We start from the raw sequence: 11,039 nt of genomic DNA, 5'->3' as shown, positions 1-11,039 counted from the left end.
CATGTGTGTACACAAGCGTGTTCTGTTTTCACCTTTTCACAAAACTATGTCAAAAGTGAAACATTTTGGAATACTCCAGTTATGCAAAATGTTTAAAATATGAATTTCATTGGTTAATACAAATTAGGCATGAAATGCAGGCAACCCTGTTTACCAAGAAACGTCAGGGTGCAGTGTGCCTCTGGGGGAGGTGCCCATGAGCACCTCATCTTGAAGCCAGTGTTCATGCTAGACCCCGGGCCGAGGGAGCCAGGCAGCTGGAGGTGGGTGTGACACCAGGTGACTTAACGGCCCCAGGAGTGTGACTTCCCCTCCGGAGGTGCCATGGGACTGAATGGCTCAGGAGCATTCAGGGTCACCTCCAGGAGGGGCAACTCCTGAGTGTCTCCCAACACAGCCCAAAACCTGGAAGTGGACAGACCACCCCCTGCTCATCTCCTGGGTCCTCATTTCAGGGGAAGGACGGCCACTCAGGCTGACATGACCAATGCTCCAGCCCACACTACCCTGCACTCCCTAGAAGGAGAACCTAGGTTGGGCTCCCAGACAGGAGAGGAAGTGGGTTTGTGGTGCTAATTAATAGTAATAATAGGCTGGGCACGGTGGCTCACGCCTGTAATCCCAGCACTTTGGGAGGCTGAGGCAGGTGGATCACCTGAGGTCAGGAGTTTAAGACCAGCCTGACCAACATGGAAAAACCCCATCCCTACTGAAAATACAAAAAGTTAGCTGGGCATGGTGGTGCCTGTAATCTGAGCTACTCAGGAAACTGAGACAGAATCACATGAACTCAGGAGGCGCAGCCTGTTGTGAGCCCAGATGGCGCCATTGCACTCCACCTGGGCAACGAGAGTGAAACTCTGTCTCAAAAAAAATATATATAATATATATATATATATATATATAATATATATATATATATTAATAATAATAATCTGCTCTCACCTGAGCTCTAGGGAGTCAATCCAGGTTCAAGATTCCTCCTTTGGCCGGGCACAGTGGCTCAAGCCTGTAATCCCAGCACTTTGGGAGGCCGAGGCAGGCAGATGACGAGGTCAGGAGATCGAGACCATCCTGGCTAACACGGTGAAACCCCGTCTCTACTAAAAATACAAAAAATTAGCCGGGCGTGGTGGCGGCACCTGTAGTCCCAGCTACTCGGGAGGCTGAGGCAGGAGAATGGTGTAAACCCAGGAGGCGGAGCTTACAGTGAGCCGAGATCCGGCCACTGCACTCCAGCCCGGGCGACAGAGCAAGACTCCGTCTCAAAAATAAATAAATTAAATAAATAAATAAATAAAATATTCCTCCTTTGAAAGATAAACTGGGTTTGGATAAAGATCGTGTTCATATGTGAGGGGGCGAGGCCCGGGATGCAGGCCCCGCGTGTCGGAAAGGGGGAGTGCGGGATGCAGGCCCCGCGTGAGGGGAGCAGGAGGCCCGGGGTGAGGGGGGAAGGGGGCCGGATACAGGCCCGGCCTGACGGGCTGCACAGTTGCCCTCTGCTAGTCAGTGCCACCGCCAATAACACAGCACCAGCGGCTGCAAGGAGTCTGGGGCAAGCGTTTATTTGCTAATTCTGGGGGCTGGAGTTCCTTGGTCACGGTGTCCACAGGCTGGCTTCTCCAGAGGCCTCTCCTTGGCTTGTGGACACCATCTTCTCCCCAGATCCTCATCTCCTCTTTATATGAGGCTACCAGTCAGATTGTATCAGGCCCTGCCTCATGATCCCATTTAACCTTAATGGCCTCATTAAGGACCATCTCCAAACAGCCATATTCTGAGGTCCCCGAGGTTAGGGCTTCAGCACAGGAATTTGGGGTGGGGGACACACACTTTGAGTCGGCACCACCTCGCCACCACTGCGTGGTGTGTGCTGCAGGTTAGCTTGTGTGACTGTGATCTTTTTCACCAACTGGTTCATTGAATGAATGTTCAACAGGCCCTCTAAGAAAGTAATTAAGGTCAAATGAGGCCGTAGGAGTGGGGCCTGATCTGAATTACTGTCCTTATAAAAGAGGCACCAGAGCACCCACTCTCTGTCTCGGTCGTGTGAGGACAGAGCGGGCAGCCATCTGCAAGCCAGGTATGAGCCCTCGCCAGACAAAGGCCAGCTCACACCTTGATCCCCGGACTTCCAGCCTCTAGAACTGTGAGAATTTTAATTTCTCTTTAACCCACCCAGTTTGTGGTACCGTCATCTCTCAGTACATGTGGGGGACTGGTTCCAGGATCCCCACAGATACCAAAAGCCACAGATGTTCAAGTCCCCCAGTGGGCCCTCTGCATCCATGGAGGCAGCCCCAGCCTTGGAGACGGACTGCGTTTCCTTAGGGCAGCCCTAGGCGCAGCAGGGCAAGGACAGCCACAGTTACCCCTGGCGCTGCACGGCCCTGAGGCTGAGCAAGGCTGTCCACCCCGCTGTCAGAACCCCAGCAGGGAAGGTGTCTAGAAGGCAGTCCTGGGAACCCTACAGATAGGCCCACCAGGACAAGGTCGGGGCAGCTCTGTTCCTGACAGGCCGAGTCCGGGTGTCTCTGGACCTCCAGGGTGGCTGCCGAGGGAGCTCCGGAAGGTCAGCGTAGGGGCCGTGGGCCCCTGTGGACCCTGTGCCCAGCCCAGCATCCCAGGGAGCTCCCTCCACGTGCTCATCCCACGAGGTTCCTGCTGCACTCAGAGTGGAGGATGGGAGGCCTGGGGCGGAGGGTCGGGGGATTGAAGGGGCTGGGGGGGGACCAGGATGCACAAGGGGCCAGTGCAGAGGACAAAGCGACCCCCAGGGCCCCAGGGTCCTAAGCGTCCTGGTTCTGCCGTTATTATTAGAAGCGAGCCATGCACCCCAGCCGGTGTAGAGCCGAAGGTGGGGGGTGGGGGGCGGCATCGAGGCAGGTGGCAACCCCTTGGACGCAGGCTCAGGACGCCAGGGTCAGGGAGTGAGTGTCGGGGCCTCCTCAAAGCCGCGGGGTCCAAAGAGGCCACTGTCCCTGGCCCCGCCCCCTCCTCCCCCCTCCGCAGTCCCGCGTCGTGGCCGCCTCCGCCCGTCGTGGCCGCTTCAGCAGCGTCCGGCGCAGGCCGCACTCCGCCACCAGGGGGCGCCACAGCTCCTCGCGCCGCCGCCTCCCGCGACCCCGCGGCGGAAACGCGAACACAAAGACCAGCGCGGCCACGACGGCCCCGGGCCCGGAGCGCCGGGGTCTTTCCTGGACACCAAAGTCAAGAGCTCACGTTCCAGGAGGATCTGTCCGTGGAAATTTAGTTCTGAGCGTTGCCGGACTCCGCCGCAGGGAGGACGTGGAGGGTCGGGGGTGCCGGGGGCTTCGGGAGGGCCGCGGGGGGCTGTTGGGGGGCGTTCGTGACGAGGGGGCTGTTGGGGGACGTTCGTGGCGGGGGGGCTGTTGGGCCCTCTCCCCACCCCGCCGCATCCCAGGGAACCCATGGGGGGCACCCAGCGAGGGGGCGGGCCCCGGGCGTCCGCCGATTCCTCACTGCTGTCTTCGCCTGTCCCCGAAACCCCAGTACACGTTCACCGAGAAAACAGACATAAACCCAGCCAGGCACATCCACCAGAATGGCTGTGATTTCAGAAAAGCAGAAAGAAGTGCTGCCGAGGAGGGGGACCCTCCTCGTGCATTGTCGGGGTGGGTGCGGCCGCGGTGCAAAAGCAGCTTCCTCAGAAAAGTGAGCACGAATTCCCATAGGCCCAGAAATTCTCCTCCGGGGCGCAGTCCCCGGAGTGCTGAAGACGCCTCAGGCGAATGCAGGCGGCGAACGTTCCCAGCAAAGCGTGGCACAGTGCGCAGCGCGAACATCATCCACATCATCCCCAGGCACTCGCTGCGACAGAGAGGAGCCTGGGAAACGTGAAAATGTCCAGAACAGGGAATCCACAGATACAGAAAAGACATCGTGGTTGCCAGAGCTGGAGAGAGAGGGCAACAGGGACCCACTGCTTAATGTGTTTGGTTCCCTTTAGGGTAAGGACGTGTTCTGAGAGGAGGTGGAGGTCAGGGTTGCAGGACAGGGTGAAAGCACTAAATGCCACTGAATTGTTTGCTTTAACGTCATTAATTTTGTTATGTGAATTTCATCTCAAAAGAATAAATAAGTCAAGCTGGCTGCACGGCCCACCCCACCCCGGGCTGGAGCAGGGTCTTCTGGGGTGTAGCCTATGGCATCCCCTCCCTGCAGACTCCTCCACCTCCGCCTTTCTCCCCACCTCTGCCCTCACCCAGGCTCCACCACGACCAGCTTCCTCCACCCCCCAGGAGACCATGGAGACCCACGTCTGAAATCCTCACTGAGCCCATCTCCCATCTCCCTGAACCATAGGTAGGACCCCTCTGGCCCCCAGCCCTGCCCTTGACCCGGCCCACCAAGCCCCCACCCAGACCCACACCACCAGGCACTCTTGCCCTTGGCCTGCTGCCAGGCTGGCCCTGCTCCTTCTGGGCCTCCTGGAGCTTCAACCCCTGCCTCCGCAGCAGACCTTGGCCTTTAGCATGCTCAGTCTCCTCAGTGGCAGCCCCGGGAGCAGCCCAGGGCCTTCTTCTTGGGTCAAAGCCCCCCACCCTACCTGCCCCTCTTGCCAGGACTAGCTGTGTCCTGCAGCAGCCTAGCATGTGCCTGGTGGCTTTTTCCCAGGCCCAGTGCCCAAGGAGGAGCTGATTGCATAGGCTCAGAGGCTCCAAGAAGAGTCTGGGGACTCAGGAATAGCTGCCCAGGTGTCTCCACTGCGTCCGCCAGGGCCAGGGACTCAGGAATAGCTTCCCAGGTGTCTCCACTGCGTCCGCCAGGGCCGGGGACGCAGGAATAGCTGCCCAGGTGTCTCCACTGCGTCTGCCAGGGCCGGGGACGCAGGAATATCTGCCCAGGTGTCTCCACTGCGTCCGCCAGGGCCTCCAGCTTTCCTAACCAGGACCCTGGCCTCTGGCCTTGGTTGGGTATTTCACCTTCTTCCATGTTTAGTCCCTTGGGCTCTGCTATTCTCCTGCTGGAGGTGAGAGCATCCTGTGTGCGACCAGAGATGCCCTCTGGCTTTCACACCTGCCTGCTTCTCACCCTCAGCCCTTTCTCACTCAGCAAAACTGTGGGGGTCCCTAGTCAGCAGCTCCCTGGGCAGCTCTCTGAGCAAGGTGGTCTCTGGAGTCATGCAGGGGAGCTGGCTAGGACAGTGCCGGAAACTCAGCCACCTCTCCCCTGCAACTCAGCCGGCCCCCACCTGAAGTGCACAGGAGCCAGGAAGAGAGGCTGGAGCCCGCCCTGAGGGCAACACAGGAGGTGTCTCTGCAGCTGGTGTCCTGCCACCCCTGCAGGCTGCACACATCCTGGGCACTCTCCTTAGCCACAGACAGAATAGCCAGTGCCAGAGTCTGCTGTCACCTCCCCTGGAAGCACACTCATTCACCCACACCCGATGCCGCCCGAAGTGCAGGGAGCATGGGCTGGGTGCACCTCCACCGGTGAGAAGGCTGAACTGCCGCGGTCCTGGGAGCCTGGCTCTGAGGCCTCTCATTTTCCCCTGCCTCCCTAAGACTTTTCCGTCTTTCTGGCCATTGAAAGGCTTCGTTCCTTAAAGTCCTGTTACACTCTCCTTTCCCAGAATGCAGCGAGCCAAGACTGTACCACTGCATGTCAGCCTCGGTGACAGAGCAAGACCCTATCTTAAAAAAAAAATTGACTGGACATGGTGGCTCACGCCTGTAATCCCAGCACTTTGGGAGGCCAAGGTGGGCGGATCATTTGAGGTCAGGAGTTCAAGACCAGCCTGGCCAACATGGCAAAACTTCATCTCTCTACTAAAAATACAAAAATTAGCATGGCGTGCTAGTGCATGCCCGTAATCCCAGCTACTGGGGAGGCTGAGGTGAGAGAATCGCTTGAACCCAAGAGATGGAGATTGCAGTGAGCCGAGATCACACCACTGCACTCCAGCCTGGGCAACAGAGGGAGACTCTGTCTCAAAAAGAAAGAAAAGAAAGTCTTCTTTCCATGATGTGAGAATGTCAGGCCCTGTGGCCTCTTGCACTGGCCAGAAGGGCTGGGGTCACTGTCTGTTTCCTGGCCCACCCTCAAGGGACAAGGAGGAGAGGTGAGGCTGTGGGCACACCTGATTTTACCTCCTGGAATCCATGTTCTCTGGGCTTAGGGAGCATCTGGAGTTGACTCTTCCTCCATGGGACCCTCCCTTTTTCAGGAAAACTTCCTCTCCACAGGGATCCCGCAGGGCTAAGAAACACCCTCGTCACCTCCCTCCTGCCCGATCCTTCTGACCAGCCAAGAGAGTGCAGACCCTCCCTGATCTGGGAGGAGGGCCCATCACCGGCTCCCTGCCCCCTGCTCCCCAATCCCCCGCTGGGACTTCCCAGGCCGCTTCTTCCACCTGAAGGGTCTAGGCTCACAGGTCACCTGTCAGGACGGGGCCTTAGATACCCAGGAGGCACTGACCCAGTGACAATCACCCTACCTTTCTTATGTATTCATTAGTTGATTTGTTCGCGATCCGCCCCACACCTATTAGAATGGAAGCTGCAGGCAGCAGGAACCAGTGTGGCCAAGTTGGAGGGCAGCACAAGGTGGACAGCAGGTTCATAGACAGAAGGTGCGGAACAGGCCAGGCCCACAAGAGGGCAGGCGCCGGGAGGTGCGGACGGCCTCTCAGAACAGGGGTGCAGGCTGGTGGGGGCAGGAGCTGGAAAGGGAAGGTCACAGAGCCAGAAAGACAAGGTGTCCGCCACAGCCAATTCTTTGGAAGTTTTCCTGAAAATGGGAAGAGAGACAAGGTATGGTTAAAGGAAAGCAGGGCCTGGGAGAGGCCCGTGTGCAGTGTGTCTGCAAAGGGAGGAGGAGGCAAAGATACTGGAGGGCAAGAGGGAAAGGAGGAAGGGACGGGGAGGGGACAGAGGCAGGGGAGAGGAGACGGAAGAGGGAATGAGGGAAGGGGGAGGGGATGGGACGGAACGGGGGAGGGAATGAGGGAACAGGTGGGAGGGGAGGAGTGGGTGGAGGAGAGGAGACCTGAGAGAGGGGAGTAGGGGGAGGGGATGAAGGGAAATGGGGAGGGGAGCGGGGACAAGTGGGAGGGGAGGAGTGGGTGGGGGAGGGGAGAGGGGAGTAGGAGTGGGGGGGAATGAGGGAAAGGTGGGAGGGGAGAGGGGGCAAGTGGGAGGGGAGGAGAGGACAGGAGGGAGGGAATGAGAGGGCAGGGGGAAGGGAGGGGGGTTTGGCCCTGCAGCAGGTGGGATTCTGCTCAGCCCATTTCCTGGGCCTCAGGGATTCATGAAGGGCACTGGATCAGGGCCCCCGGGCGCACTGATCCTGGTGAATGCGGTAGTCGTTTTTGGTGTCATCACTGCTATCTCCAAGGCCGGGAGGAAGGACCAAGGGTGGGCCTGGCCCGGGTGGGGGTCGTGTGCGGGGGCGGCGTCCAGGGCGGCGGCGCGGATGGGCTGGTCCTGGCGCTGGGACCCGCAGCGCCGCCCTCTGCCTGGGCAGAAACCCGGGACCCCCCCGCACCGCGCCACCATCCGGCCCCGCTGCGGAGAGGGAAGGGTTACGGCGGGGATGGGGGTGGGGGGTTGGCGGGGGCGCGACTGGCTCGGGATTGGCTCGGCGCGCGCAGGACCCGGGGGCAGCTGCGGGCTCAGACTTCCCGGACGCCCTGGCGCCTCTGCTGCCCACGGCGGCCCCGGGGCCGCGCCCGCGGAGGGGGGGCCCCCATCTCCTGTCAGCCGCAGTGACTGCGGGTGCCTGACGGCGCCGCCAGCCCGGGTGGCCCCTCCCAGCCCCAGCGGGGTCTCCCGGGGCTGCCTCTGTCGTCCCGACCTGCCTGGTCCCTGGAGCTGGGGTGGGAGCCCTGCTTTGATCAATTGCTGGGGGTGGGGGGTCGACCTCACCCTGAGGGGCCTGGGACTCTTTGCGACACCTGGGGAGCTTGCTGCGGCATCTGGAGGGGTCCTGGTTGAGCAGCTAGGGGGGTGTCTGGTAACCAGCCAGGCCCCGCAGGCTCCCTCCCGGGCGGAGGAACCTGGCAGGCCCTGAACAGACAGACAGGGATGGACTCATCCCCTGGGCGCCCTGTGCCTGCCCTCAGCCTCCCCACTGAGGCCGGGGACTTTAGTGGTGGGCGTGCCTGCCAGGCTGCCAGGTCCTCAGTCCTGTGGGCAGCTGAGCAGGCCACAGTGTGGTAGAGGCTCCAGAAAACCCAGCCCTGCCACTGCACATGTGCGTGGTCAGCAGATAAAGTCTTCCTTGTTATTGTGGGCAGTGTAGCTGCACCTGCAGTGAGGCCAGCACTGTTGAAAAGATGTCAATTCACAGAGCTTAACTGTAACCCAAAGGTGAGGTTAGGACTCCGGGAAAGGATGGTGGCGGTGTTCAGCGAAACTCTCCTTTTCTTCTGTCTGGACACTGGAGCCGCACACCTGCTTGTCCCCATCCTCCTACAGCATAGGGCCCCTGGGACCTCAGCCCTGTGCAGGATTTGGGGGATGGCCACGTCTCCCTGCGTGGGCTCTGCCTCATGGTCCTCACAAGGCCCGGGACATGGATGAGACCAGGCCTGAGACCTCTGCCTCCCTGCCCCACTTGGCTGTGCCAGCCTCCCTGACAGGGTGTCCTCCCTCCACATGCCCCTCCTGGGCCACCATCCTGTTATAAACAGGCAGGAGTCTCCTTCCAGCCTCCCTCTGGGGTGGGCAGGCAGCACGGCGATCACCTGCCCCCACTCGCTCATCTATCACCCTGAACTGTGTTCACGATGAAATTACTCATCCTAGGCCGGTGATAAATGGCACCAGTCTAGAGCCAGCACGCGGCGTGGGGTGGGGCTCCCCGCTCAGGGTTCCCAGGCCAGGGCCAGAGAAACCTGGTGAGCTGTGCCTTTGTGCTCACGCACAGCCTGGTAAGGGCAAGTCAGTGGATTTGTATGTGTCTGATGTGTGCCCTTGGTAAAAGCACGCATGTGCACAATTCTGTGTGCTTGTGCTCGGGGGGCCTGGAGGCTGAGGGAGGCCATCTGGGATATGGGGTCCGGATGTGGTGGCCCAGGTGGCCGCTAGGCAGGCGGCAGAGTGGAGAAGGTGTGTCACCAGGAGGAATCAGAAGAGCAGGGGGAGCCACAGAGTGGGGTGCAGAGCAGATGGGGTGTCTGGGAGCTCAGCCTGGTGCACAGGGAGGGAAGCAGGCAGCTCCTGGGGGCACATGTGGGGCATACTCTCTAGATTCAATGCTGAATTTGTATAGTGTATAGATTTTCAGTAATAAAAATCATCAAAAACAATCGTATTTGCAATTTATTGGGCAACCACTATCTGCTGGTCAACATCTAGAATGTATCAACAATTGTACAAGCCAAGTATTTTATCCCCATTTTTCCAGAGGATGAAACCGAGAATAAGGAGCTTTACATTGTCAGTGACCGAACACGTAGTACACCCACAGGACAAAGCAACCTTTGGCAGCCCTGGACCTTAAGATGTCCAGAGATCAGCAGCTCTCAGCTCAGGCCCAGGCAGCTGGACAGCACCCAGCGCCTCCTCCAGGTGTTCCTGGATCCCCTGCTTGCTTTCACTTTCAGCCCGGGAATCTCGGTGAAGTCCTAGCTGATAACTAAGGGGTTAATGAATAGTCACAGTGATGAGCTCTGGAGGAGCCGTGGCCCAGAGCAGCTGTGGGCTCCTTTGATTAAACTACGGAGGTCCAGAGGATCAGGCCTCAAACCTCCTCCACCACCTGCCAGCTGGCACCTGTGCAGGAGGTGGAACCAGCACCCACCTCACAGTGGCTGCAGGGTCATCTGAGATATTGACTGTAAAGTGCTGAGCCATTGGGACACGTATTTCCAAGACCTCCTGAGTGCCGGCTGGCCCCTGGAGCAGAGACGAGACCCTGTGGGGCCTACAGTTCAGTTATGAAGACAGGGCTCCTGTGTAAGCCAGCACGCCCAGTTCTGGAAATGCCAGGATGGGGGTTCAAAAGCTCAAGGACAATGGACTCATTCTGACTGGAAGGATCCAAGGAGGCTTCATGGAGGAAGTGGCATTTGAAATTGGCACCAAGGATGAAAAGGGTTCGACAGAGGGGACTGGTGTCTGCGTGAAGGAAGGTCAAAGTGCAAAGGCTGTTCTGGGGTGAGGGCGGTCACCCCTTCCTGAACTGCGCGGCTCAGGAGGCTTTGGCAGAAGGTGGGTCTGCACACCCCAGGTGCAAGCTTCCTTTTCTGCACTCCACACCAGGAAGAAGGGCTGTGTGAACTGCTCATCACTGTCTTCCTGGGTCTGCAGCTCTGCGCCTGGCACAGAGATAGGCTCAGTGATGGTTGAAGGAATCGGAGAAATAATGAAATGTGTGTTCATCCTGCAGACAGTGGAAATTCAGGTTAATGGTTAATGTCAGGAAATGACAGATCCAACACTCCTGCTTGGGGCAGTGTGGAGGCCAGCGGAGGAACTGCAGGAGCCTAAAGGAGATGGTGGCAGGCCTGGCTCAGGAGAACTGCCCTTTCAGACAGCGAAGGGTGCAGGGTACGGGGGGAGATGCCCCAGGCAGAGGCTTGGCGGTGTCTGGCACCAAACTTCCCAAAGCAGCTACCTCTGTGGACTGTGCCTGGCAGGGCGGGAGCCACACTGTGAGTGACCCTACACTCTGGCTCCCAGGGGTGGCTGGAGGCAGTGTCTCCCGCCCATGTGGGCCTCCAGCTTGGGGTCCCCAGAGCTCTGCCCTGCTGCTGGCTGCACTGAGAGAGGCGGCCTTTGGAACGGGCCCTGTCCTTGGGGAGCCTCTGGTAAAGAGATTTACCTGCCCCCTCAAAACACGTCCATTGGAGCCTCTGGGTGCAGGCTGCCCCTCACACAGAGAAAACCACCCCGTTTAAGACCCAAACCCAAGGAGACGGCCCCTCGTGCCCCCTTCTATCTCCTTCTGTCCAGGGCCCCCTGCCTGCTCTGGTCCACCCCGTCCTGATCTCCTCTGCCTGCCCATCTGCGGGCTGTGAGCCAAGGCCTGGGCCTGCCTGTGGGTCAGAGATCCTGGGGCCTGCTTGA

This window comes from Trachypithecus francoisi, unplaced genomic scaffold (genome assembly GCF_009764315.1).
Source record: "Trachypithecus francoisi isolate TF-2019V2 unplaced genomic scaffold, Tfra_2.0 Lachesis_group12, whole genome shotgun sequence".
In the NCBI taxonomy this organism is placed as follows: Eukaryota; Metazoa; Chordata; class Mammalia; order Primates; family Cercopithecidae; genus Trachypithecus; species Trachypithecus francoisi.
This window is presented reverse-complemented; position numbering follows the sequence as displayed.